Source organism: Serinus canaria, chromosome 5 (genome assembly GCF_022539315.1).
Source record: "Serinus canaria isolate serCan28SL12 chromosome 5, serCan2020, whole genome shotgun sequence".
Taxonomy (NCBI): Eukaryota; Metazoa; Chordata; class Aves; order Passeriformes; family Fringillidae; genus Serinus; species Serinus canaria.
In genome coordinates this window covers 47,968,978-47,995,245 of record NC_066319.1, presented here as the reverse complement: position 1 = coordinate 47,995,245, position 26,268 = coordinate 47,968,978, and the positions used below count along the sequence as shown (strand labels likewise).

The window sequence follows — 26,268 nt, the reverse complement described above, 5'->3', positions numbered from 1 at the left end:
CCAAGGGCTGTCTGGAATGGTGTCCCAGACGTCTTGCTGGTATGCAAATATGACCATAAGTCACTCATCTTTCCCTATAAATAGCAGGCAGCCCGGCCCGTGGAGCTCTCCCGTACGGCAGCGGGCTGCACGCCAGGATCTCTCCTTGAGCACCGACCCCTCTCAAGGTCACTCCTCCAGGCTGAGAGATCCTGTCCCACAGCAGATCCTCACTAAGTGGTTACAGCATGATAAACTTTGACTTAGCTGAGTGGTATAAAGGATTCTCTGTGCCTGTATAATCCTTTCCACCTAAACTGTTGACCAGGTCTAGGAGTGGACCCAGTTGTGCCTGGACTGCTCTCTGAGAAGGGGTTCAGAAAGCAGGACAGTCTATTCTGAACCTCATGATTCAGTGGGAGGGCCTTCCTGACAGTTTTGTCTGACCCTGTCCTCTATGCAGTAGCTGATCAAGTATACCTTGCCAACAAATCTTGTTAAATCACTGTCACATTTACCATTGAACATTAACTCACAACTTTATATTCATACAGTATATGGTGGCTTTCTTGTGAGTGAAGGGCATCACACCAAGACATAAAGCATATCAGTCTGTCTGTCTATCTGTCTATCTATCTATCTATCTGAGAGAAAGCCAGAAGGAATGTTGCTGGAGGTATGCCAATGCCTCCACCAGGAGAGCACGCTCCAGGAGGAGTGCATCTCTAAACACCCACTTTCATTTTGGTACATCCTCATAAATCTCACAGGAGTCAGAAAGTACCCATAATTTTTTTTTTTTCCATTACTATCAGTTTTACTAAGTTAATACTATAACTCCTCTTCAGTTCTTTTGCTGAGCATTGTTGAAGATTACATATTTGTACTTAACCGTTGTTGCTTCTGAATCCAATGTAAGTGTGCTTTAGTGCATTTCTGTGAGATTTCATTGCTCTGACTTCTTAGTGAAGGAAAGCAGCATTATTGAGATAGATCAGGACAGTTTGTCTTCTGGTACAGGACTGTACAGAGATCCTGGCATAGTTATTTGCATGTGGAGTGCTTCATGCATTAATGCTAAATATAAAGGCAGGCACAGAGTGCCTCCCTGCCTTTCTGAAGGACAGCATCTCTGTGTGGGTGCTGCATTAATCCTGTGACCCACAAAGGGAGAGGGCAAGGATTAGGTTTCCAAAGAAATTAGGCACCCAAACCCTATTTTATGTTACTTCAGCTGCTTTTATCATATGAAATCTTCAACTTCCAATGCTCAGGCCCTGCCTAGCATCCCAATGGCCAGCTCTGTAGATTCAGACTCCTTGTCTCTGAGCAATTAATTTTCATCTCTGACAGAAGAGATTAAAGAGAAAAAAAGAAAAGGGGAGGGGGGAAGGAAAAAAAGGAAAAAAAACCTTAAAGTGTCTAAGTTTAAGTAGCTCAGAGATATTTCAAAGGGCTCTGAAATAATCCTGTATTTGCCAGCCCTGGAGGAGGAGGCACTGGGAAGCAGAGTATGGCCTCTCCTCACTACCAGCCCATCAGGCTGGGAAGAATCAGCAGCACATCTGTGGGCTCCTGTGGCTCAGTTGCCCACTCCTCTGAAAATGTGCTGGCTTAAGCTTCTGTTTGCTCAGGACTCCAGTGTTGCACTGCATGGCAGGCCAGCCCTGGGAGTGCAGCTTTGGAGTCTCACTTGGGCTCCATCTGCACACTCCTGTGAGTCTCGCTAGAATGCTTTGCACTTGCATCCTCAGAGTCTGGAGGCCACCCAAAAGGAACCAGCATTGAACCTAAACTCATTTTAGTCTCTGGAGCTGATGCTGCATTTTGGGAGCCAGCTCATGCCATAGGCAATGAACGGTGATTTTATGCCCCAGGGCAGATTCATTGCAAGATCCCTTTCTCAGGGTGAGCAACAGCCTTGGCTTTAAACAAGGGGACACAGCTTTTCAATATCTGGATGCTTCTAACATCAAGTGTGGTAAAGGCTCTCTAGAGACAGTTTTCACTGTCCATTAACTTTTTCAGAGTGTCAGCTTTCCAGTGTAGTTGAAAAAGTCACTATGGAGCTCAGGGTGTTAGGACAAAACACACCAATAAGACAATAAAATTCTCTGGACTAGCAAATGTGAGCCAGAAGTCTTGGCTGACTCTTCTCTAGTAAAGTAATCCTGCATGCTTACAGCTCACAACAACTTATACCCAACTCCCACAGCCAGAAAGAAGTGCATTTTGCCCAGAGCCAAGCTGGAGCTCCCTGTCAGTGGACCACAGCAGAGGCAGCAGCTGGGACAGATGGAAAGTCATGCTATGAGGGTAATGCTGACCCATGAGAAATGATTTTGCACTTTCTGCAGCATAGTCAAGTGGTTTTTCAACTTTTTAGAAGACTGAAGAAAAGATAAAGAACAAAACTTGAGGTTTGAGGCTGCCAATGACTAGTACAGTTGAGGTGATCTTTTTCTTTTCATTTCTTCTTCATTTTCCTTTGAAGAAACAAGAAGGCTGTTATCACTGTAGGACCAGGCTGTAGACTTGGGGCCTTGTCACAGACCTCTAGCAGATAAAGCGGGGTATGGCCTAAATATTGTCTTGGTTTAAGACAATTCAAGTGGGCAGACACTCCAAAATTAATAACCTCCCTTTTTAGTTTTAACCCTTCCCTTTGCATCTACAAATGCAACTAGATGTAAGTGAAAAAGTAGCTGTTTACTAAAAAAAAAAAAAAAAAAAAAAAGAAGCAGCAGAAAGAAAAATAATATTAAATAATAAGTGGATCCAAGGTTGCTGCATCTCACAGGCAATGCCCCCTCCATCTCTCCAGCAGTGGCAGCTTCACTGACAGAGGTGGCTGAAGGACTCTGGGGGTGGGGAAGCTCTGGAGCCAGAGCATTCAGCAAACCTGCAGAGTCCATTTCTGTGCCTCATGCTGGCTGGCTGGAGCTGGCTGGTGCCAGCACTGCAGTTTCTGAGCCATCCATGGGTGTGTTGGCACAAGTGGTGTCCCCAGGCACTGGAACCAGCCCCCCCAGCCCCATGGCTCTGGCTGCCCACCGCGGCTCTAGATGTGAAATTTCTAGGTGTGAAATTTTCCTTGAAGCAGTTTAGCACTGCAAAATGCAGTTTCTTGCAAGCAGGCAAGGAGCTCAGAGAGAACACAAGCAGCCTTCTGCCTTGCTCTGTCCCAGCTTCCCCTCAAGAAAGAAAGGGAAAGGGGAAGGGAATTCTGCCTGCGAGACCCTGACCTCAAAAGGACCTGGCACGCCGACCTCTGTGGGTTTGTGTCCAGTGCCAGGTCCTACAGAGACAGTAATACTTTTGGGCACAGGTAGATATGGAATACAATAACACTTTGGGTTGCCCAGGACAGTGTTTTATGATCTGGTGCTCAAGTAGAAAGATGAAAAGGAGTTATAGCCAGATTACTGTTCAGTAAGACCTCAATCCTCATATGTGCTCTTAAATGACTTTTCAATTCACAAAGAAAATTGCTGCAGTTGGATGAGCCCTCAAAAGTTGTCTTTGTCTCTTTTTTCACTGTCCAGAGAAGTGGACAATTTTAAAACAAGTGGAACTCAGGAAGTATTAAAAGTAGAACACTACTCTCCAACACTGCACATGCATCATTATGCACTATCAAGTGACCACTTCCCACTCTTATGCACAGAATTCAACATTCATTTGTGTTTTGGTCTTGTACTTAAACTACATTTACATTGTCATTGAAGAGAAATTATTTTGTAAGGGCACTGAAATCTCTGCACTTCCTTTTTCTTCCTTCCTTGAACAAGCCAGAATGGTATAAGGGACACCAGTGTGCACTAAGTTTAATCTGTGTTAAGATGTCCATCTTTCTCAGAGGAGAAGATAGATTGCTCTAATATGCAAGGTTTTGTAATAACAAAATGTCTCACCTAAAATTGTAGCTTAGCTGGTAGATTGGGTAGAAAGAATTATTCCCATGTAGATTCTAAGGTTGTATTTTAATAAATGTTTTAAATAAAGGGAAGGCTACTTCCCATGCAGTTTTGCTTTGTTCTAATGAAATATTTACCATGCTGTAATTGCAGTCCATCCCTTAGGCAGAAGAATACTGCCAGCCATGTAATAAATATTCTACTATGCCTAAACTAGGCTTTTTGAAAAAGAAATTTCTCTTAGTAGGTAAGAGTTGTTTGATAATGGTTTGTTCTGAGATGACCACTAAGGAATTTGTTCATTAAATGGATTTCAGAACAGCAGGAGTGTAAGATTCTTCACACATCATCACATCTAGCTAATCATTTATACATTCAAAAAACCTTACTAACTATGCCTCACAGAGGAGAAACAAACCACATGAGTCAAATCACCCAGTTACTTCTCAATTGCAAAGACACTCCATAAAATCACCTCTAAAAGTACAGGAAGCTCTTTTGAAAACAGAAAAAACGGAAATGCTAGAAAGGGCAATGTGCAGATTCAGTTAGTTCCCCACTACCATGGCTCAAATCAGCTGAGACCCTAGATCTCCCTTCAGTCAATGCCAGAGTATTTTCTTTTCCCTTCCAAAACTAGTCTAAAGGCAAAAAAAAAAAAATCTAATTTACTCATAAAAAAGGACATCAAAACAGGCCTGGATTTGTTTCCACACTCCACAAAGTCTGTGGTCAATGTCCAAGGACAAGGATCATGCACTCACTTTTGAGTCACATCCACAGGTGTTTCTCATCTCTCTGGCCATAGCTGCCCTTTCCCACTAGAGCTGATATGGGCTCAGCATCTTCAGGCCCATGCCAATACTTAATTTCAGTTTACAAAAAATAACTGCAAATGCTCCTGTAAAACCAAATTACTTGGAATAGTGGAAGTTGAGGTGGTGCTGTAGAGAAGGCAGAAAACATCACAGGAACTCCCATACTGCTTCCTGTCTCTGTTACTGCTCACAGCTTCTCTCTCAGGAAAAAACACCCGGCAGGGAGACAGAATGCAGCAGGACAAAGAGTGAAACTGCTCATTTCTCTCATTTCCCTCTCTCCCTCTTTGCCTTTCTTTTCTGGGCTTTGATCTAATACTTCAATCTGACAAATGGAAAAGAACAGAGGATTGCCAGGAGGTAGCAATAAATATGCAGTAGTACTTTTCTACCTTTAGTTTTCACCTTCATTCATAGCAGAAAAATTGCCTCAACATTCTTCCTTACAGAATGGGGAGGAGGACACTTTATGCCAAACAGAGATGGATTTATTTCCTCTTAAAAGAAAAGATCAGCCTCTTACTTCTGTATTCAGAAGTGTGTATTTACAGAGTTGTTACATTGCCTACAACCAGACTTTAAATATTTATTGCCTGTGTGGTTGAAAAATAATACAATCAGATGACAAGCAATCCTCCACAGATTCTCCCTCTGACAATATTTCAAGCCATGGGGGAACAGACACTACAGCTAGCTGGCAACTTACTCCCCAAGCAGCTCTGCAGGGACAGATCCTGCTGGAATGCTGGGCTCCTCCACAACTGGGAGAGGAGCACAAGTGTAAGGAGACCAGGGCTTCACATCTCACAGAAAAGATCCAGACTCCCAAACCAAAACAGAGGGAGAATAGTAATGCTCAGTTTTGCATACTCTTGGTGCACCACACAGAGAATTTTCCTGGCTTTTGGACTGCAGAATCTGTGCCAGACATTTGGCAGCCTGAGTCTCCCCATAGATCCACAGAGGAGGCATCTTGAGCAGCAATGAAGACAGAAGTCACAAGGAATGGGAAACTCTCCTTTGGACAGGCCAAGCCTGCAATTTGACAAATATTCTCCAGTTCAGGAGGAGCCACCAGCGTCACTGCAATAGGGAGCAACATCCCAGGAAACTGCAGCATGTCTCAAAGGATCATCCCAGATTTTCAAACACCTTATGTGTCACCAGTGCTCAGCATTCCCCTGCAGGACACCACTGATGTGTTCATCTGTATTAGAAGAACCACTACTAGATCAGGCTAAGCCTTAAGAACCAAGCAAACTTTTGCCCTAAGATACAGCCTTTCTCCTGAGGGCAAGGGTAAATCTACTGTCTTTTTCTTTCTGGACAAAACATTTTTCTTTTTTGCTAGCCTGAAGCTTTGCCTCAGGTTTATTCCTTTGGAAATGAAGGAACAGGGAGGAGCAGAGAACGTGCCATTGCTCCTTCTTCAGCTGCCACATCACACTCCCAGCTCTCCTCCTCTGAGATCACTTCCCTGTGCTTGCACTTGGTAGAAGCTGACTCTCTACATCTTGTTTTTCCAAGCACTCCTTGCTCCCTCAGCACAGGGAGTCTCAGTTCTGCCCCAAATGTTCTGCCCTTCCTTCCCCAGGCTGCCCTGCAGGGCAGGGGGCTCATGGGACAGGTTTCTGCCTCTCTGCAGCCTGGGAGGGCCAGGACCAGCACAGCCAGTCCCAAAACTGAAATATCTCTGCCTCTGCCTGACCATGAGCTTTGGCCCCAGACACAGGTGGGGGACAGAGTTGTGTAATGTTCATCAGAGAATACCTTCAGGCTGCTGTCTCCAGCTCAGACTGCTTTTGGGGGCAGCCACGCTCACTTCAAGGGTTTCCCACTGCCAAAGCAGCCATTGACAGTGAAGAGTGTGTTGATATACCCAGCAAGGAGAATGACAACAAATATCACAGGAAACACTAATTGAAATTAATTAAACATGTGTATAAAAATAATTACCTTCTGCAAAAGGACACATGCAAACTGACATTCCAGGCATGATTCATGCTTCCCTGGTTTTTTTCCTGGTGTTCCCTTGAGGTCTGCTCTTAGTCATCCTGAGGAGGGTGTGTTTGCTCACAGAGCCATGCTGCCTGCATGGGGGCACTCACCTGATCTTCAGCCACGTCTGCTGGAACAGAGCACGTGAGATCTCAAGGACAGCCACAGATCTGCCTGTGTCTTCTAGGCTTTTCCAACGCCCTGGAACAAAAAAAGCTCAACACCCAGACAGAATCACTACCAGGCAGATTTTTAGGACCTCAGCTTCGTTACAGACTGCTGCAAAGGTTCAGTTAGATTAGCTGTGACCTCGTGAGCATGAAATCAGCTTGATCACCATCACTAGTTCTGTAGGACTAGCACTGCAGGAAGAATGGGATTGTACCAGACAATAAACTGAAGTGATGTTTTTTTTCTAAGCAGCTTTATCAAAAACCTCAGAGGCCTCATTACAAGAGATTCTGACATCTCCACCCCTCAGCTCTTTCTCTATTAACCAAAGTGTGTAAGGAAGGAATTTTAGATGCCTTTGCAATGCAGCACTGACTGCAGCATTCAGTCACAGATTCCTGCACAGTGATCTTCCTCTGTGGCTCAAAGTGCTTCACCACAGGCTCTGATGGTTGCACTTCAGTCCAAGATGTTCTGGTAGCTTATGCCCCCCTGGCAGAGCCCTCTCTGCAGCTGCCCTGGTACTGGGTCTCACTCACCAGCCTTTTTTGCTCCCAGCCAGAAAAGCTCTGCTGAGGGGCAGCTGTATCATCTCTGTGTGGTGGTGATGTATTTCTGACAAGCTTCAAATGAGGGAAGGGGCAGAGCTGGTAGGAAAGGCAAAGCATGGCAGGTATACAACAGGAACAGCCCACAGCTGTTCTGGCTGTGGAAAGGATGATGCTCAGCACAGCTGGTGACATTGGTGCTGAAATGGGATCAGAAGATAAAACAGAGCCTTGGGCAAGGAAGAGGTTCTCAGTTTAAATCTGAGGCACATAAAGCAGAGAGAGCTAGCCATTCAAGCAAGACTGCTTAGCTACAGTGTTTTGTAAGGAATGGACAAGGCTGATGTTATGAGCCAGGAAACAAGAAGGGAGTTGCAGAAAGGAGAAAAGGGACTGAGAGGGAAATGAATGAGTGCTCTGGGACATTTGTTCCCTTCTATTTCAGAGAAATACTTCTTTCAAGCAGTAATAACCTCCTTAAAAAGCAAAATGGACTAAGTGTTTCAGTGCAGCTGCAGGACACTGCCCTGCTCCAGTGAAGCACTTAAGCACATCCTTACTTTCAGGCTTATGGGCAGCCCAGAAAGCCAACAGGACCATGCACTTTCTTGGACAGCATCATGAAAGTAAATGCTCTGCTGGATTCAGACCTGGAAGCTAAGTCTGCCTTCAGCTCCAGTCATGTAACCTCAACAAAGGCTGCACTGACAGCTGGGAAACACCACCCTGTGTGTATGTGACTGTAATGAAAATTATCTTACCAGAGAAAAGACACTGAAGTGAACTAATATATTTAACTTTTACATAATAAAGTTATAATTTTCAAGGCAGTTTTCAAAGAGCCTTTGGATATATGCTGTATATCCTTCTGCTTCAATCCCTCCTCCAGAAATCATGGCTTCTAAAAAGTACTTATTTCTTATAGGATTCTATACATTTTGGTCTGTGGAGCTTAAATTGATTGATACAAACAGATGTGTTTTATTTTTACAACTGGATTATTTAACTATTTAATTTCTTTTCTAAAACTACTTCTCAGCAATGACATATCACCAGTGTAACACACAGGACTTGATGAGTAAAAAGACACACAGAAGGAGGAAACCATCTGCTTGAAAGAAGAGTATCCATCCTCTGCACAGGGGACAAGACTATAAATAAAAACTTACTGATCTGAAAGGATACTGGAAAGTACCAGTCAGATTCTGTTCTACTGTTAAGCCACACTTCAGTACATCCTTCTGGAAACCAAGCATGGACTAATGGAGGAACACTCTGCATGCCTATTGATTTCTTTATTTAGTTTGCAGGCAGTGGAATTGAAGCACAAGGATCACTGTTTTCAGATCTTTCACTTTATTCTGCAAAATGACAAAAAGTTATACAAAATTTTTGAGCTCATTTGACAATTGTAGAGATGTCTCAGAACTAAAAGTGTTTCAGCTGGTATTAATTGTGGTATTTTAATAGCATGAGATTGTTATCCTCTTCAGGTTTCACAACATCATTCTGCTTTTGCCATTAATTTTGTAAGGACCCTTTATTTTCAGACAAGCAACAATGTATGAATCAATTCAAGTTATTAATCTCTACTAGTGAAAGTAAAATAAGGTGTCATCCCCCTGAAAGCCATGCTGGATGAGGAGAAGGCTGAGGTATTTTACAACTTTTCCCCCCTCAATCTTCAATGGCAACCTCTCTTTCCACACCTCTGGAGTGGATGGACAGCAGGGTGGGGACTGGGGAGCTAAGTGCCTCCTCTGAAAACTGAAAAAGGGCAAGTTTTAGATCAGATAGGAAGGAATTCCTTACTGTGAGAGAGGTGAAGAACTGGAACAAATTGCCCAGAGACGCTGTGGAGGATCCATTCCTGGAAAGGCTCAAGGCCAGGTGGGATGGGGCTCTGAGCAACCTGGTCTAGTTAAAAGTGTCCCTGCCCGTGGCAGGGGGAGTTGGAATGAAATGACTTTACAACCCAAACCATTCTATGATTCTATTATGATTGTTAGTTTTGTATCTCATTTAGTCTCTGAGATGATGGGAATATCCCAGCAACTCCATGAAGAATTTGGGAGCACTCCAGGCACTGTGGATGAAACAGGCCATCGCTGCAATTCTTACACCACCATGTCATGGAAGTGCTCACAACTCAAGACTCATATAAGTGACTCTTAAAAGCTGAGCTGTACTTAAAAATTATCCTCAAACAATCTGAGAATTTTAAACCAAACAGAGTCAAATTTTAAAGAAGAAGATTCTCAGCTGGATGCCCAGGCCTTCATCTGCAGTCTTCACCCACCCTGTCAGATGGAGGGGGCAGGAGTCTGAGGAACACAGGTGCAGAGAACTGCTCCCTTTTCAAACCCTACCAGGAAGTGAGGCAGCTCCTGTTAGGATTGGAGAAGGACTTGGTGATTGTCTTGTTTCCAGAAAAGGAAGCTGAGGGAGGATCTCATTGTTCTCTACAGCTTCTTGAGGAGGGAAAGTAGAGAGGAAGGCACTAAGGATTTCTCCCTGGAATACAGTGATATGTGGTCTGGGAATGGTGTCCAAAGTTGCATCAGGGGAGATCCAGAGGTGGCATTAGGAAACATCTCTTTCCCAAGAGTGTACTTTAGAATAAGACTGCAATAGACTTCCTAGAGATGTGGTTCATGACCCAAAGCTGTCACTATTTAAGAGGCATTTGAACAGTGGCCTTAGTAATGTGTTCTTGCTTTTGGACAGTCCAGATGGTTGTTGTAGGTCCCTTCCAACTAAAGTATTGCATTCTATTGTATTCTATAGGAAAATGCACATACAGGAAAGTATGGAGGGTAAGGGATTACAGCATCACACAACATCCTCTGGGGAACTGGCATGGTCCCATTTTGGAAGATGACTTTTCAGGCCACTTGAGTCAAAGCAGTGGTGAATTCTGGGGATGAGGATGGCACCAGGTGCTGCCAAGGGCCCTTCTCAGCTCCTGAGAGCCACTTCTCTGAAAAGATGTATTTTGAGGAGAGACATTCAGGAGAACCCTAAGAAACCACTGGTTGCTTTTCTGTTTTATGTTAGGCTACTGCTTGGGGTGGTGTTGTTTTTCTCTAGACCAATGAAACCAGAGAGAAAATGGTAACATTTCAAATTTTGGGATGTCAATGACTTGATTATTATTGCCTTTCATCAGGTCTAGAGGGCACTGAACACTTGGTCTGTCCGGGTACACCAAGGGCTGCTGCCCCAAGGGAGAAGGTCAGCCAGGAGCTGAGCACTGTCTGTGGTCATCAGATTTTTTGCCTTGCTCTGTAAATTGCAAATACACTGCAATGAACTGTTTCAAGGAGTTTCACAGTTGGACTCTTTTTTTTCTAAAACCAAAAGAATCTAATGTTGTATGTGGCACCATATCAGGGTCTCTTGGGCCATATGAACAGTCTCAAGAAATAACACCCCTGTTTTGTGTAAATGGTCATGTACTTTCAATCTAAGCTTGCAGTGAGGTTTGCATAATTGAATGGTACTTTTGGATGTGATATATTTCTCCTTGTGATCTTTAAAACAAGAGATGGGTATGTACTGGAAAGAGGCTTAGAAAACTTAAAAAGCAACAAAGGATGCAAAATCCATTTGCTGGTGTTTGCACAGCTCAGTGAAACTGTACATAAGTATTATTCTACAATCAAATAGAAATTGTATGTTGGCTGACAGTGAAACAGAAAGGAAAATGTAAAACATTCAGCACTAAAATTTTTTTAAAGCCATTTAGGGAAATGCTTAATTTCTGATGAAAAATGTAGATTTGCTGTTTATTCTTTCATTGATTAGTAAGGCTTTAGCATAATTCTCATCAATCATGCATCAATTTAGCTGAAAAATATCAGCTAAAAATAAGGTCAGTGAGACAAAGAGAAATAGCTCATAGTACAGGAAATTTCTTATTTTTCCCTGTCTGATTAGCTGTATTTTTGCTACAGCTGAATTGTCAGCTAACTATCAACTAATGCCCCAAACCTGCAAATACATATTCATATGCATATTAACTGTAAAGGAACTTAGCCCCTAAATCTGAGTTATGTACATGAATAGTCTCAGCAGAGTGAGCTTCTAAATTATGTCCTGGTGCATATTATACAATGTCAGCAGGGGTTTAAGAATGATAGTTGTGCGGTCTCCCTTTGAGTTTGAATCTGCTCAAAATGTATATGTCTGGCATGGTTTTCTTTTAGCTAATGCAAACATTTCAAATACCTCTCAGTTTGCTGACATTTATTTGACTATGCACTGCTCTAAATGATGGAACTTTGTCCCACAGAATTCCAAAAATAATGGTATCAAATTGTAAAAGCACTGCTAACTATGTGCACTGGATGCAAAGAAAACCACTGACTAGCTTTTCCTGCTCACAAGAATGGAATAATATAACACTGACAATATAATCTCCATTCCTTTTTTGGCATCCAGTACCAATGCTTTTCATGAGCTATCATTATTACAGAAACAAGAATAGCATCTGCAAAACTAAAACTGAATTCTTTGGTAAGGGGGGGAAAAAGAAGCAGCACATTAAAATTTGAAAACATATATAGTAAATTTTAATCCATATTTTAAATTGACAAAGCCAGAATTATTTATAAAGACTTTCCCATCAAGTTTGCAGGAAATAAAGGTGAGAAATCACGCCCTGCTGCACAAACATTTTATTACATTTACCCACCACCAATATGAATCCACCATAATACCACTGCTCCTCAAGGAGAGAAGTGTTGGGGAAAGCAGGCACAGTGAATTAACCTCTGGCTGCCCGTGGCTCCCACATGGTGTCCCTTGCAAATGCTTGTCCCTTAACACCTTGATGGCACAGACTGACAACACCCAAGGCTTGTTATGGTGACAGCTTCATGATATCAAGGCCAAATGAAAGTATCATGACATTTAATATGTTCCTGAAGACTTGGCTGCAGGAGCCATTTGAGTTTAACAAAGTCTCAGCATCACAAAAGAAGTCTGCCTCAGTCTGAATGGTGACTGGGCCTGTGGAGAAGAACCTGGAGTACAGGAAATTAACTTGCCTTTGACAGACTGTGAGGAATGATGGGTGGGAAAAGGGTCCCATCAGCGCCCTAGGCAGGTGGCCTTGTCATTGTCAGCCAGAAATGGATGCTCCTGCTGCTGTTTCTGGTGTGCAAGAGTGACCTGGTTCCTTATTCTAGATTAGAAAAGTCCAGAGCTGTTTATTTCCCTCAGGGGGAAGTTCTGCAGCTGCCACAAGAGGCTCAGGGTGGTGTATGGGTCACCTTCAGTTGACCTGGGGCTGGTTGCAGAAGAAGGGGTCCCAGTGGGGAGAGCAAAGTGCCTTTCTGTCAACAAGGCAGGGTGTCCTTTCACTCTACAGAGCTTGACTTGGGACCCAGGCTTTTGCACAGAACACTTTTTGGGGCCAGTCACAGCCCAGCCCCACGCCCTGGGTGTCACAGGGGCTGTGTCAGTGTGAGACCACACCAGGAGGATGGTGTGTGGTGTGCCATGCACGTGAACAGGCACTCTCCAGGTGACAGCTCCATTATGTAAAGCTGGATCATTGGAAACAGTTGGGTGCCTTCAGCTCTACAAATTGCCTTTCACAGTCTGAGGCCCCAGGTGAAATGCAGATTAGCAAACCTAATGCCTGAGACAAGGAAATTCTTATTGGACACCAGATGGTTCATATGCAGATAAATGTATAGGGAAGCATGTGGGATTTCAGTCTGGTGGGGAGGTTTCCACACTGAATAATAGGTTTTGTTTTTCTTGGATCAGTGGTGGGGAAAGAAAGCTACACTGAGTTTATAAGATCTTCTGGGACGAGCCTCCAAAACACACAGCCAGGCATGGAAGCAGTGCAGGTTCTGCGGGGTGTCTGCCGCGCATCTGCTGGAAATAAAGGTAAACAGATTTTTTTATTTGTTGATGTTGCATTATGTGCTATTTCATAAATTTGTAAATCTTTGTAAATCTGTGCATTCTGTTCCAGAGAAGACAAAGCCTCTCAGTAAACAAGAGGTGCTTACATTTATGTGTACTGTGTTCCTGGGCTGCCAAAGAGTTCTCTTGGGAAGCAAGATGCTCAGAGTCCTGGTCAGTGTTTTCTTTGGAAGACTGCTGCTGAAATATTCTCAATGAGGTTCTTTCTTTCAAATAGACACATTTCTTCCAGAAACTTTCCAAGGAAAGGAACAACTTTCCAAGGAACAGTAATATTTTTTTCTCCAAAACGTTGGCTAACCAGAAACAAAGTACTCCAGCTAGACCTCAAACTAATTAGTAAATTCTGCAGTGCTGCCTCCCTGTAGTTCTAATTCAGTTAATGTTTATCCTTTCCCTCTATGGGCCAAGTTCTCTGCATATGCCATAATTCACACAGAAATGGTTATTCTGACTCAGAAGAGATGAGATCTCTTGACACAGATGAGATCTTGGGGCCTTTGGGGTGAGCTCCAGTATATATATTAAATGGAAATATAAGACACATGGACTTAAGCAATGCTTGAAGTTTGGTTGTGGTGTAATTGAAGATTCTTTTGTATTTTGATGCCTACTGAATCAAAATTTTACCTGTAGGCCAGGAGTGGGATTTGTCTGGGAATTCACAGAGTGAAGTATCCCCTAGATTATCAGAGAGTAACCTGATGATGGACTGTCCTTAAAATAATAAAGCTCAGGTCCATAATAGATTGCTACACCTCAGTAAAACAAAACAACTGCTTCCAGAGGCTGCCAGGCTGGGTTTGTGTTCAAGCTCTCCTCAGGCACAATGAGCCACACACTGCTGCAGAGTGCAGGTGGAAGGAGCAGAAGGTACAGAACTGAAAGGACTGCCCTGAGAGCCAACACACAGGGTGGTACATGAGTAAAGATGTGGTTCCCAAGATGTTGAGTTTTCAAGGCAGTTGTAGGAACCAGATTGGAGGGCAGTAACCTGTCTGTTTTCTTTCTCCTAATCCTGTTGTGTGCATAATAAATAGTTTTATCTTCTCCCTTCTTGAAAGTCTTTCTGTATCCACCAGCCAACACAACAGATAACAATGGGGAGAGTGTCATCTTTCTGTCACCACATGAAAATATTTTTCATTCCCATGACCCAGACCATCATAGTACATGTAATTGTATTCTTAGTTGCCTGAAGCAAAATGTGATACTTTAATATCTTATTATGATATTGGATATTAATTTCCTTCTACTCAAATGCAAAGATGAAAGTTCCTGTCACTAATGGACTAATACTTCATTTTTTTAAAATTTACTTTGGAAACTGTTTGCATTATATACAAGTCAAGCCAAAAATGAAACTGTTGGATTTTTCCTTGCCAAAGCAGATTTACCATTCAACTCTTGTAATGAGAAGTTTTATTCAACTGTTTATAGAGCAGTTGCTGACTATAAGGTATCCATGACATTTATATTACCTAGTCGAATATTTCTTATAGGTGCATGCTGAAAACTGCTCACATAAAAAAAGCATGAGGGTAATTTGGCTCCAGCTGTCACTGAGCCAAGAGCAGGCCTGCCCACAGCTGCCTGGGTAGGCACACCTTCAGATCCTTGTATAAAACATCCCTCTTCCACTGTCATTCTTGAAAACATACTTTTCCCCTATCACTGTTCATGAATACCAAATAAAAGGTAAGGAAATTGCCCTCAAAGGAAACTCTTCATTTTTATTTAAATGAATACTTAATGAATCTACTTTAGAAGAAATTGCCCCGGGATATTTCTAGAACTATCTGTGAACAGAAACCTGTAAAATTAAAATATTTAATGTTAAACTTTTTATGGAATGGGATAAACCTTTTTTCGTCTTTCAGAGGAACAGAGGTCCTGTGGCAAAGCACAGAGGTCCTGTGGCAAAGCACAGAGGTCCTGTGGCAAAGCACTGTGCACACAGCTGCTGCTGGTGTGGGATGGTAGTGCACCTGGACACACTGCCTCCATCAGGACTAACAGGCAAAGCACAGCAGGGAAAGCATGGAATCCTTAGGCCCTTGATCCACCATTTCAGCTTATTTGGGCTGTTTGCCCCAGCTGACTTGCTGAAGGTGCTGGCCCATCTCTGAATTGGTGCAACTGTGATGAGCAGCAAAAGCTCCCATTTTGCTTCAGTGCAGGAGGTGTCCTATGCTGTTTTCCAAATTAAAGCTGTAATTTGTAATAACAGTAGAACTCCTTGTGAAATTTCATTCATTAAGCATCTTCCTGCCCCCAAGAAGATCTATTGCCATTTGATGCAGAGGGAGGCAAAGAAATATCTGGCCTGAGACCTTTGACTCAGAGGATGTCCCTCTAGAAGATGAGCATGAGCCTTGGGCAGATTGCTGTGGTGTTTGCTGGGAAAGGAGAAGTTCAAGAGAAATATCTGCAGAGAAGATCCTGGCAGGCAAGGGGCTGGCTGAAGTTACACTGGTGCCTGGAGCATGTGCAGGTGCTCAAAGCCATAGGCTGGGAGCAGCAGTAGTTTAAACAGAATAAAAAAATGCCTAGTGGAGTGGAATATATTTTAGCTATCAGGATGATCAAAAAGTAGAGATTGCTGATTCCTTAGAATTAACAATAAATAGCTATAAATTAAAAAACGAGATCACCTTCACTGATCTACACTGTCCTGCACCACTACTGTTCTTTGTCCTCTCTGAGAGCTGCAGCACTGCCAGCACTGTGCGAGCACAAATGTTTCCTCAGTCATGCTGGCATGCATGGCACTGGCTTTCTGTGCTGTTTTCAACTTCAAATCTCTGCTCATTTTCTCACCTCTCTCACCCCGTCATGTTTTCATTAACATGAGATTATTTTTGCTTTGCTTTCCTTCAGTCTTCATATTGGATTTCATTGTAATTTATTTACTGACCTTTTTTCTACTGTTAATGGTTTTGTTATTGATTGTATGATACCATAAGAGACTAAACACCTCTGTTTATAAGAGGTGCCCCTCAGGATTTTCCAGACTTTCTTTTATATCCTGCACTGAAATGCTGTATTTTTGAGATCATTCCTAGACCCTGGAAAATGGTGAAAAACTCATTATTGATTCCAGAGGGACAGGTCTGATCACTAAAATTAATAAGACTCTAAGGTGAAAATTTTCACAGCTCTAGCTTACTTCAATACCGATCCTCCTTCTGCATTTGAGGATGCAATCCAAACCACAAGTCAGTAAACAATTAATTGACCTGCTTTTTAAGAGGATATACCAGTTAGTAGGCAATGTACTTAGGCAGCTTGAGGCAGAATTGAAGTCTCATATTTTAATGCTTTGTATATTTATAGGTACTGAACTCTGAAGAAAAATGGTGATCATCATCATTGTACATTCCTGTCAAAAACACAAGTCGGAGAATTTCACTGCACCAACTCAGTTAAAGCACATGTCAGAGAAGCATGAAGAGTTAATGATCCTCACATTTAAAATACACTCTGTATTTACAATCTGGATTTCACTTCAGCTCACTATAGGCTCTATAAATATTTCTTTTCAACTGTATAAACCTCTGCTCACTTCTCTCAGCACAAGTACTTAGAGAGCGTGACCAGATACTGAAAGCCATAAATTCTATGAATTTTGCAATATTTTGTGAGATGCCTCAGTGTTCCTTTCATTCCCTTTTTCTTTTTTTAACTATAAATAGAGCCTTCTTTCTGCAACCAGTCTCCAAAGGTCACCTTACAATGTTTTGCTATTTCCCATATTAAGCAGCAATGCTTTTCAGCTGACATTCCAACTTCAAGTCATGCATGTGAGCATGATGTGAGCTTGCTCCAGACCTCAGTGAGAGGGCTGCAAACAAGACTGCTGTATAATTGCTGAGGAAAATAACATCCATTGTCAAAAGGGGCACTTAATCAAACAAAATTTAGCTGCATGAATACAAGTGTCTCCAAATATTTGGTTCATGCTAAAAATATAGCACATTTATTAAAAATATATATTTATAAACATTGGTATGAACAGACACAGATGTTAAGCAAATGAGAAAGGAAAAATAACCATGTAATGTATTTCTCCCAACATTTTATCAGGTTTAGGCAGACCTTGCTCAACAGAATTGTTTTTTCATGATTGCACCATATGTTCATTCTAAATAAAAAGCTTGTCAGATTCAATGTAAGTAAAAGCAAAAACCAAGAGAAAAAACCATTTGACCTAACAGACACGTGATCTGTGCTATGAAGCTATCTTTGAGTTCAATCTTTGCGGGTATACAGCATACATTTCTAATTATATATAGTTTACAGATTCTTTCTTTTTCTTTTTTTTTTTCCTTTCTTGTATTTTATTTACTTTTCCTTTTTTTTTTTAATTGTTTTAAAACAACATATCCCTGTTGGATTTCTTCAAAGCTACAACTTATATAACTGCAGTCATTCTCCCCCAAACTGAAAACCAAACCGAAAGGGAGAGGGCAGGAAGAAGAGTTAAGCTTATTACTGTGTGAAAAAGTCTTGTTCAATTAATTGTGCTTCAGTCTTCACTGCCTTCAGGCAGTGCTTTTATGATGTGTTAATATAATACAGAGTCAATTCTGATTAAAGAACTTGTCAATAGTCAGCAATGTTTGTTGTCACTCTTAATGGCCGTTTTATCTGGTCTATTTGCATGCCTTCTAGTTTACAACGTTGTATAAATATACACAAAAATGATCACAATGAGGTTCAGAATTGTCCCAATAATTCCAAGCATTGCCAAGATGGTTTCTTCTTTGCTTTCCTTTTCTTGACTGCCTTTATCTTCTTCATTTCCACTAGTGATTACCATCTTGGTGGCCAGTTTCTTTATCCTCCCCTTCAGAATAACCTAGGTTTAGGAACAAAAACATCAAAATGGATTATTAGTTGGAGTATAGAAACTCATATTAATAGTGGAATCAGTGGCAGAATCTTTTGCCCCATAACACATTTTATTAAGAATTCACTTGAAAAGAATTCGTATTTCTATTAGCTGTTCAGTAAATAATTAAAATTATAGTTCAGCTATTCTGTGGTTTACTTAAAACCCTCTGCTTGTGTGCCAGCAATCACTCCTAGCACACATAACAGCTGCCATAACATTATAAACTGGTCAGAAATGTACCATGAGATGAGACTCCTCCAGCATCAGTGGGGACTTAGCCTGCACTGGGATCCTGCCATGTGGTAGAGACCCCATATTTACACTTCAGTGCCAAGAAGTGAGTGAGGGAGATAAAATTGGGAAGACCTTGCTTCTTTTTTTACTAGGAAAAAATCATTAAAGAGAAAGGCATTTTGTCTCCCGATGAGAAGGAAGACAGCAGTGACTTCTTAATAAATAATTCAAAATAAAAGCAAAACCAAAATAACATCCATCTTGGCTTTTATTTTCCTCGTTCTTAATGTATGATGAAAAGTTACTTGCAGTGCAGTGAGCTGAAATGTATCGATCTGCCTGCAGGGAGAATACAGCCATTTCCTAAGCAACAGCCCCAGCCTAAAAAAAGAAGATTCCTTAAATGTGGGACGAGCCCTGACTCCCAGCACAGCTGAAGCCACAAACAAAGAAGCTTCCTTGGTCTTCCCACCACCTGATTGTTCAAATTAGAAATGGATAAATTCTTAACTGTGTTTATCTAATGCTGCAAATTTTAATCACATGGGAAAACCAGAATGTCCCAGAAAACTGAAAAAGGTTGGCTGGTCTCCCAGTGCCAACTGATCTGCCAAGGTCTGGGTTCAGACAAAGCCCTGCTGCTGTCTTCCAGGCTACAAACCATATCCCATCATATTTCTGCAGCAGAAAGCAGTGGTAAGATGTAGAAAAAAAAGTTGTTCCCCAACAGCTCCTTCCTTAAAGAGGGATTTGATTTGGTCCTTTAGTGGACCCTCGTTCCTTCCTCCACTCAAAGAGCAAAACCAGTACCCAGGCAGTGCATATGTTCAGGGGGGTGAGGGCTCCCCAAAAACTGCCCACCACCTCTGTGGGCACCTCCTCTCCAGCAGAAATCATCAGAGGGGAGTCCTGTCCTGCAGCTCCTCTGAGCTGCTCCTGCACTGCACAGCCACAGAGCAGCAGCCAGAGCACTGAAAGGATGGAAAGACTGGGAGAGGTAAGGAAATCCTGCAATGAGAGGATTGAGAGGAAGAACTGAGGATCCAGACAAAACAACCTGTATTTTGTCACACCTGCAAGTTGTTCATGTATAGGACAGAGAGTAACTGCTGGCAGCTTCCTAGAAGTGTTTGATTCCCAGCAGGTACAAGTATGGCAGAAGTTGGGCTCTGCAGAGGCCTTTGTACTTACACTTGCATTAGCATTTTTGTGTTCTGTCTTGTTGTAACCAGTGGGTCAGAGGAAAAAAATAACAAGGGAGTCAGAAACCTGAGAGTACCCACAGCAAACAGCAGTCAGTGGCAGCAGGGGGCACCAAGGAGAAGGGCATCAAACATCAGAGCATAATCATCCAGAAGGCCTTTGGATAACCTGCCCAAGAAAAGCAAAACTTCACAGGCACCAGGTACCTCACAGGGATGTGGCTCCAGCTCTCAGAAACTGTCCCCCAAGAGTTCCTTCAGCCACAGCCATCTCCAGCTCTTCCTGCAGGACCTACTTGCAGCAGCAGAAGGGTTTTGTTGTATTTGCCCCAGCTGATGTCCAGAGGAGGGTTTGGCTGCACCTGGTGTACGTCCTTCCTATCTTGTTAATTGCCACTGAGCAATCAGTTGTATCTTAACAAGCAACTTGTCCCTGGGAAATCACAGGAGAGTTCCTGCCAAAGCCATTTCCACTAACGTCACAACCTAAGGGCATTCACTCCGTGGCATTGGACCACAAACCCACATCCCAGGCTGTGAGATGCAGCCATTGCTTCACCCACAGAGCCATGAGTCATTTGGATATTCTGTTCTTTTCCCCTTCAGTTACTGGAAGGTTTTCCCTCTGGCCAACTGTTTGCATTTCACTGTTTATTTGAGAAATCAAGTAGGATTACAAATATAGTCTGATAAAATCCCAGGCCAAGAATGAAAGGATTTGAGAGGAGAATGAAGCTCTTTCTGGCTGGTTCCTACTAGAGCTGAACATTCCTGATTCAGCACACTGGTTCCCATAGAAATTATCATCATACCCAAACAACTTGTGGGTCAAGCCTTTCTGGCTTGAAATAAGCCAGAGAAGGTACAATTTGACTCTGCATCCCATGCTTTGGGCAGTTTCCCATTCACGCCAAAAAACCCACAGAGAGTGGTGCAGAGCCCCAGCTCTCAAGGAGCAGCTTGGCTCTGCAGCCACTGGCACTCTTTGGTACAGGGACACTGCACCACATGTGCTAGGAAATCCTGACTCCAGGATTAATGTGAACAGAGGCAGCATGGGGGCTCAGACAGCATCTGATCTCCTGTTATTTACACTCCCATTCTTTTCTTAATAAACTGTGCAGCACGAAGTCAATATCAAATTCTCTCCTGCAGAATGCTAGATCTTAAAATTAACATCCATCTAAAAAGTAGCTAAATAATTCACAAAGGAAGGAGACATATCAAAGGCTGTTAAATATAAAGACAAAGCCTCTGGCTTAGCAAATCCTTGAGTTGTGAATTTTTTGTTAGCTAAGAAATTATTCTGGGGAAGTACCACCACATCTTTGCCTTATTATTAAAGTCTCTCCCAGGCACCCATTACTGGCTAATGAGAAAGGCAGAGGTCCTTGGGCTGCACAGTCTCTGATCTGAGGCTGTACAATCACATTTTTCCTCTTTGCAAGTTGTACTTATTAGCAAGGAGATAGTGGGCGGTTTCAGTTCAGGTGACATGAATCAGATTGCCAGGTTATTTCTGTCCCACTAAGAAGCCTTAACTGAGGGAGAAGTCATCAGTGTGATGCAACAAAATATGCACAGAGATGGAACATCTGGTGGCTGGAACACGATGAACAATAAGGGGGCATCAGCAGCTGAGAGTTTGCAGAGGGGCAGAAGCACAGTGTGATTTGTTGGAAGTCATTTCTATGTGCTGTACTTGGCTCATGCTATGGTGCATCCTGGGACTACATCTTTTTTGGATGAAACTACACCCAAACAAGTGCTTTCAGCCCATGGCAGTAGGGATCCAGATAAAAGCTGGTGTAAAGTAAAACCCCCAGAAAATACATAGTGTGGGCACTGGCAGCACAGATTTCCCTGGAGGGATTGCTCCAGCAGGTCTGCACTGCTCTCCATTTTATACATCACCCAAGCTACAAGAGGCAGCACACAATGGCTTGGTCTTAAGAGGAGTTTAACATTCAAACAGGACATGACTGGGACCAAACACAATTATATTAGTACTTTGCCAAATATAGCACTGTTGAAATCAAGGTAAGCGTTGACTTTGTACTGTGAGGTGAGCAGAATGAAAATTACTTCTCCATATGTAAGGACTGACCTTGGGAGAAGAGTAGCACTCTTCTAATGGCAGAGTCAAGCCTTTAACCTTCACAGGTCTCATGCTCAGAGGGGTATTTTTGCTGGCTGAGGTTTGTGGGTGTTTTTTTCTACTGGGGAAATACTTGCTGTCAGTTTTAGTATAATTATCCCAATTAAGAAAATAGAAAAGTCATCTGGCTTTCTGGGTATCTTTTCTCAGTCTTTATTATTCTCTTCTAGAAATGGATTTCATTTATTTGACATTATTTAATATTTTTATGATTTTTTTGACATATTTTTCCTTTTATATTTTTCTGGTGGTACTTCATGCTTGACAGAAACATTCCTTTTCCTTACCCAGAACCACGGCTAGAACTGCTCAGACAGGAGGGCTAGAGAACACTAAATTTACCATTTCTTTTAATAACTATCCTTCTTATTTAATTGCTACTTCATTAGGAAAGCACTTTCCTGCCACATCAAAATTAATGTCTTTCCTACTTCATTTTGTAAGATTCATCATTAACCCAACATCAGCCTTTGTACAGATACATATTCCAAAAAGCTATCCATTAAAAGATAAATATTCTGTGTGTTCTGTACTGCACATGGGAGACAAGGACAGTTCAGTGGTTAGGACACCCCTTACACTATTCATCTCCTTGCACTTCTGCTGACTTAATTCCTTATATCTACAGGAAATCCACTTATTCTCTCTCTGCCTTAGTTTTTAATCTGTGGGATTCTTTGAAGAATGGGTTATTCAACCTACAGCAGAAAATGGTCCATAACAAAAGTGGGGCCTCGCAAATATTTTGTTTCCATATTCATTCCAAAAGAGGAACACACTAACATGAAAAGTTTTATATCCAGCTGTGCTATGAAATACACCCAGTACCATCCCCCCCAAATCTAGGGAACATTCTGCCCATCACTGCCATTGCAAACAATCCACTGAACCTGGAAAAGCATTTCTAGCAAAAGATCTTTTTGCATCTCTTCACTCAGAATGACTGATCTAAAGGTGATGGCTTGATGGCAGGGCTTTGGAAAAGGCAGTAGCAAGTGCATGTTTGAGAATTTACTGCAGTATGTTTGTCACATCAAAGGTACAAAGCACATCCCTCACAAAGCACCTGCCCTGACATATCTGACAGTTTTTGAATATGCAGGCACCTTGACTTGATCTTGAAAAAGTTTTGTAATATTAAATCATTTCTCCTCTAAGTCATTACTTATGAGCTCCCCAAAGAGGCTGCAAGTGGAGGGCTCAGCCAGCAGAATCTGAGCTCCTGGGAACTCAGAGAAGAGGAGAATCATCCAGGCTCTCCCGGAGGCCCTCAGTGCTCCTTCTCATCAGCCCAGTGCTGTCATGTATTATCTGGCACCCTGAAAAATAAGAATGGAAACTTCTGAAAACCTCCCAGGGTCAGATGCTCAGCTGGTACAAAGCTGTCTTCCTTCCCCAGCTCAGCTCAGCCACCTCCATTTACATCAGCTGAGGATATGGCTCCTTGTTTTCAATCTACCTTGAATATCAGTGAGCACAAATTTTGTATTCTTAATCCATAATCACAGACAATCACCAGCCAAATTGTTTTGATATTTAAACTTGTTTACAGTCCCCAGGCTATTAGTTGTGATGACACATTAAGAGATAAGAGAGCTTTAATTTTCTGAGGATAGTTCCACCCTCTGGGGATAAGAAACATGCAGCGGAAACTTGTTTTGATTAGCAAACTGAAGAGGGCACAGAAATCACACACAGCAGAGTGTGAGTGCAGATGCTGCTGGAGCTGACACCTTCCCTTATCTCACAAACAAGTGCTCGAATTACCAAACAGGGAGGAGAGGCTCCTCAGGTTTAACCTCCCTTGAACATCACAGCCAAATGCAGTTTTGTTCCTTTCCTCCTAGTAAGTACTTAAAACTTCTTTTTCCTCCAAGGGCAAACTTGGGAATTTGGGTGCTTGGCTTAAATTCTGGACAGCACCCAAGCAAGATGCTGAGCAGGGCATTAAGTTTTGCTGGTTGTGATGTATGGGAGGAAGGCACGCTTGGCACACACATTTGTGCTTGTTTGCTGTTCTTTTCTAGGGATTACATTGGCACATTCTCACTTCTGTGGCAACTTTTTATCTGCTCTTGATCCTTGTGCTGTTTTTGCTGGACAGTCCTCTCCTAAGCTCCCGTAACACAGGGTACTTGTCAGCTATCAGTCAAGATCCTGCTCAGAGAAGCACTGGTAGGTGCAGGGAACCACATTTGCATTTCTTCTTAGAGCTGGATTTCTTCTTTCAGTTGGGAACTGAAAGACACCATGTAAATGCAAGATGAGGCCAAGAGAAGCTCTGGGTTATAAGAAGCTTGACTAAAACTCATCCAGGCAGAGCAGTGTGCACAGGAACTGCACAGTATGTGTGAATAACAGAGGAATCAAAATGGAATGAGCAGAAGTTAATAAACAGTAGAAATCAGAATACCCAAGAGAAGCAAAGACCTGCCATAAGAGAAGGGAGGGGGGAAACTAGGAAAGGTGCCCATGGGGAGGTCTTTCATTAGGGAAAAGAAGATCAGAAGGAACAGGAATGTGAGCCAGGTTCAATAACACTCCCCAGCAGTGAGCAGAGAGACCAGTGCCTAAAGCCAAGGGATGTCTCAGTGGAGAGAGGTCACAAGCACTTATGTAGTCCTCAAGCAGTAAAATAAACCCATATCAGACTGCTGCTATGCTGCAGGTTTTAGTCAGTGGGAAATACTTGCTATTTATTGCACTAGAGGATCTTTCCAAAGGTCTCAGCAATGTGAGACCCCCTCTAGAATAAAGGGAAGCACTCAGCAGCAAAGAGGTTACTCTGAGAGGGCAGAATTTAAATAAGTAATGTATTAGAGGGCTCATCCTGCTCTTCACCTTGGGTCTGATCCAGCTTGCTCTGGCAGCAGTTTTTGTCCCCCAGGCAGCTTAGAACTCAGGGGAGGAAAAGGACTTGCAGCCAGTTTTACAGCTCTTCCTTCTCCTCCTTTATGTCTCTGGAACTACTCACAGCCATGATATACTCAGGATACCTAAGCTCTATCGTAAATAAATCAAATATTTTCCATACAAATATCCTTATCTTAGAAACAAAGCTATAATCCACAGCAGAATAATGATCCTCAAGCACCAGGCTGTTAGTAGTGTGCAGGCAGTGCCATCCCCAGCCTCACTGACAGCCTTTGGTTCCTCCACCTACAGCAAGGCTTCCCATGTCAGGATTCATGAGGCTCTACGAGGCCCAGGTTCCTGGACTCTGGAAGACACAAACCTGCCCAAAGGGAGAGCAAATTACCCTTTAACCCACAGTCCTTTCCCTTTTGGTATGAGATGCACTGTGATGAATAAATGGATTGTTCCAGATCAAAATTAACAGTCTATATGAAACACAACTGGAGGAAGCATTTATGATTAAACATCCAAATTTAACAAGTTCAGAGGTTAGCAATTTTCTGGTTCAACCTGAAGAGTGGTGAAAATTCAGTGTGCTTCTGTTTGGTTTGGACTGGCCTATTTTGTGTTCACAGCCCATTTTCCTGGTACACAGCACTTTGCTTGGTTTCTCATTGCTAATGCTCAGGAGCAGAAGCATTTGACTCTCCGTGGTACTGTAGCACACACCTGCCATTTCCCTCCTTTTAAATACTCATTATTTCTTTTCAGACCTTTAGATTTCCACAGTAATACTTGTGCAAGTATTGCTCAGTTTTATTCGAAAAAGTCAGATGGTCCAACTTCTGCTTCTGTTTGTTGCTCACACAGAGGAAAATTAAATCCTGGCTTGCTGGAAGTTAGTAACAATACTCTCTCACATTTGCTGAAATCAGAGTTCACAGGCTGCCTTTCACTTTAGGAGGCAACAAGAAAGTCTTTAAGCTGAATAGACAGAAAAATTGGTTGAATAAATGAAAAGCAAGGAATAACTTTATCCCAGGAGTAGTCATTAGTTAAATCAGTGCATGGATGCAGCTATTTTAAGTAGCATTTTATTCTTTGACTTTGGTACCTAATATTGTTTTCTTTCTCTTTTGGTATTTTGCAACCTTCAGTGAACTTGTCACTACAGTGTTCTCTAGGAATGATGTCAAAAGATAATTAAGGGACTTCTGAAAAAGTATCCACTTATTATTTGAATTTATTTTTCATTCCTCATTAGGCAATTTGGGACAAAATGAGTAATTGGCTTTTATTCTTCAGGCCACCTAGAATGTTGTAAGTCTCTTACCACATCCCTGTAGCCATCTTTTGTCACAACTGACAAATCCCTGTCTGTCTGGTGGTACCCTCATACAGAGGCTAATCCATGCTTTTGGTTATTTTTCTTGCCTTTCTCTCTGGCTTTTTTGTTAATATGAAGGAGTTCTAAGCAGCAGATGGCAAAACCTTTTTGGGCTTCAGGTATTAATGTCCAGGCTGTGACCTGAAGCTGTACTGTGCTT

At 42.3% G+C, this 26,268-nt stretch overlaps 1 long non-coding RNA gene across 1 annotated transcript in view; it reads right to left on the bottom strand.

Moving 5' to 3' along the window:
* Positions 1 to 17,223: 17,223 nt before the first annotated feature.
* The window catches only part of LOC103826444 (uncharacterized), a 106,871-nt gene continuing 97,826 nt past the window's right edge, over positions 17,224 to 26,268 (bottom strand). Inside the window, exon 3 of the long non-coding RNA XR_007777656.1 lies at positions 17,224 to 18,235. This is a non-coding gene — a long non-coding RNA (uncharacterized LOC103826444). The remainder of the gene's footprint in view (positions 18,236 to 26,268) is intronic.